At 43.7% G+C, this 3,413-nt stretch overlaps 1 long non-coding RNA gene across 1 annotated transcript; it reads right to left on the bottom strand.

Moving 5' to 3' along the window:
- Positions 1-1,293: 1,293 nt before the first annotated feature.
- On the bottom strand, positions 1,294-3,145 carry LOC150040195 (uncharacterized). Its single transcript, XR_016534031.1, has 3 exons — positions 3,058-3,145; positions 1,960-1,997; positions 1,294-1,388 (listed from the first exon to the last, which is right to left on the bottom strand). It is a non-coding gene; the product is annotated as an uncharacterized LOC150040195 (long non-coding RNA).
- Positions 3,146-3,413: the final 268 nt, after the last annotated feature.

The raw sequence follows: 3,413 nt of genomic DNA, 5'->3' as shown, positions 1-3,413 counted from the left end.
TATCTCCCTATGGCAAGATGAAAATACTTTTCTTCCGATTGCTAAGCAGCAAAAGGTTTGCCATCAAAGCCATTTACAGAGTACTTGTGAGTTGAAAGCACAGCATTTACACTCCTGGTATAGTTCACATTTGACGTGGCAGACACAGAACTACAGAACCAGCGACCTACCTTTATCCCAATCTTCAGCACAGGAAGGAAATTGCCCTGTGGTTCCAGACCACTCATCCTGAATCTCGGTGGGAATGAGGTTCACTACATAAAAGAGGACATACCACATCACAACTATGTGACACTCTTAAGTGGCCCACTCGCATTTGAATCGTGCAGTGGAGGTCAGACTCACCCCGGCTGTCTTCAACAGATGGTTTGTCCATACAAGTTGCCATATGGTAACTGAGTTGATCACGGGGAATAAGGTGGCGAGCATTGAAGGGACAAGTAGCTAGTTTGGCAGCTATATCGGGATGATTCTGTGGAACCAGGTTGCAAATACAAAATATGACTCCCAGCATCCCTTTTGGGTTGTGGCCTTGTTTGCCCCTCCTGTGACTCAAATGTCCACTGATTGTGTACCAGAGCAAAATGGACATTGCACCAAGAGGGAAAAGGTTCCTTAGAAAATGCTCCCCAGTTGGTGTCTGCCGCTATTCACATCTGGCTTAAGCAGAAGGAGACACATTCTGCCCCCGATTTCAAGTTTTCTACAGCAATGGTATTTGAAGAAAAGAGATTTCATTTGCACAAAACATATCAACCTTCAAATAGTGTGTAGTTTTTGCTGACTGCAAAATAGTTACTGTGAAATCCATATAGTGAGGATAGAAAAGAGATGCCAGCTAAATCTCTTTTGATCTCCTTTGGGCCCCTCTTCTGATAGCCAAACCTTTCCATTGGAAAGCCCTCTCAGAAACAAATGAAGTAGATTTCTGACATGGCCTTTTCAATTTAAAAATTCGATACTTGTCTTTTGGAGACTAGGCAAGAGTGAAGAAGAATAGCACCGCTTGTTAGCAAGCTTGGCCTTGCTGAAGGAGTGCTGGTCCACCAGAAATTCACCTTGCCTGTGCTCTGCAGTGTGGAGCTCTATTTCCACACAAGGTGCATTGTAATTCTGTAGGACTCCAATGCACATGTGGGCTAAAAGTGGTCCTGAAATCACAAAATAGTCTTTCTTTGCTCCTTCCACCTGGACACTGACACCATTATTTCCTTCCCAGTGGCTACACGGGATCCATAAAAGTAGGATTTCATGTGGTGACACTCTCCATTTTCAGGTGACATTTACCTTTTTGCATTTTACAAGGTGGTATGGGAATCTGCAAGACCTGATCATGTGAGTTTGATCATAGGGGCACTGCAATAACCTTTCAGGATCCACAGATTCACCTGAAAAAGAAAAGGGTTCCAAAACCTAGCTTTGGGAAAGACAGTCCTTTCACTTTGATTACTCTGGCAATGTCTGCATTTTTGGAGAACCATTACTCTGAGATGGATTAAAGTGGACCAAGGAATAACAGTAGAGAAACTCATTTCTGAGATAACTTGTGTACAATCACAAAGTTCATCATTGAGTGGTTAGACATTTCTGCATGCACACTTAGGAAAGGCATCAATCACACAGTTCACTTCCATTCTTCCCTTTCCAAAACCACCTATGAAACTCAAATTCATTACCAAAAGTTTGGATGTTCAGCTAACATCCCACAAAAACATACTTTTCTTGGGTAGCTTATGACATTATGCACTGTAGGTTTCAACAGAACGAAATAAGGAAAGAAAGAAAGAAAAGAAAGCATGAAAGAAAGAATGAAAAGAAAGAAAGAAAACGAGAGAGAGAGAGAGAGAGAGAGAGAGAGAGAGAGAGAGAGAGAGAGAAGAAAGAGAAAAAAGTAAGAAGGGAAACATCTACTGTACAAACCCAGAGTCTACCCAGGAATGAATTAAGGAAGATATGTACCTTCTTCCATTCTGACAGGCAGAGTATTCTTCACAATCCTGTGGGGAGAAAAAGCATCTCAGCAAAATCATGACTAATTCCATCAAAACCAAATTTTAAAACTTTGTCATTTTAGAAATTCCTGAAACTCATAGGAAAACGTCTATACGTGCTCTGAAGCTTTATTTACCCTCCGGAGTCAGTTTTGGCCGGGCCTGGGGATTGATTTCCTTTCTGGGGAATGGTCCCCGAGCCCTCTTAGGGTCACTATTGTCCAGATTGAACCAAATCACCGTTTCTGGCTTGGTCTCGGAATATGTTTCCAAACAAAAGTACCCAGAGCTTTGTGCATCCATTGTTCCCACTGTGTCTAAAAGAGGCACAGATGACCCAAGCTACACATATCCGCCAAGTAATTCCCTTTTCCACTGCATATATTTCACTTTCAAAGTGAATATTGGAAAGGTAGTAAATCGTATTTCACCAAGCGTCCGCAGCTTCAAGAAGGTACAACATTGGCCGGGGCAAATAGCCAAGACAAGTAGCATTACGTTCAGGTGAATTAAACTCTAAGATGTTTAGAAGTACGAGAGAAACACCCACAAAAAGTTCCCATCAAATCTGATATTTATCTCAACACATGCATCTGTGAAAGATGTGCTGAAATACTTGTCATTAGTGGCTTAGGCATAGTTTTTATTTTCAAGCTGCAGTCAGTCCAGTTTGTCAAACTCAGTCGGTAGTCCACTACAGCACAATTTATGTGCCTTTGCACTATGAACTACAGCCAGAGCCAAGAAGTCCTGTTTGCTCTCACCCACTAAATCATGACAGGAAAAGGAAAAGAGGTCCCGTGATGGGGGAGCAAAATGGACATTTTGTGAAGTCTGGACAGGAAATGGGTTCCAATAACTTTGTCCATGGATCATGGAGCCTACATTAAGGAAACTCTGGGGACTAGCTGGTGACACATAGGGAAGAAGGGAGAAAGCTAGTGTTTAGAGAGCGGATAGTCAAGATAATATCCTCGTGGCAAGCAGCTAACATACACATGGTGGAGTTGAAAGAAGGACAAAAAGCGAAGAGTCTCATGGGTCTTTGAAAGATTCCTGGACTCACCAGTGAACCCAGCAGTGTGGGATCCCTTCTTCACTGGGAAGGCAGTAGACCCAGCAGGCAGTTTTCCCTTGGCAACCTTTCCTTCTGTGTGGGGCCGCCGCTGGGAGGGGTGCCAGCTTTGTGACGCAGGTCAGCCTCCTCACTTCCGGGGCGCCCATCCAGGAAGTCCCGCCCACTTCCGCCTATGTCCACGGACACACCCCTTCCCATCCAAAAGAGGACAACTGGCCCTTCTTACACTTCCCGTCCATTTCTTGTCTGACATTGGTAGACACAGGCAAGAATTCAGCTGATAAAGGAGAGCTGTGACTCATTTTCACACAAGGTTCTACTAGGGTGCCATACCTCAACTACCC

Source organism: Megascapheus bottae, chromosome Y (genome assembly GCF_031878675.1).
Source record: "Megascapheus bottae isolate mThoBot1 chromosome Y, mThoBot2.hap1, whole genome shotgun sequence".
Classification (NCBI taxonomy): Eukaryota; Metazoa; Chordata; class Mammalia; order Rodentia; family Geomyidae; genus Megascapheus; species Megascapheus bottae.
This window is presented reverse-complemented; position numbering and strand designations above follow the sequence as displayed.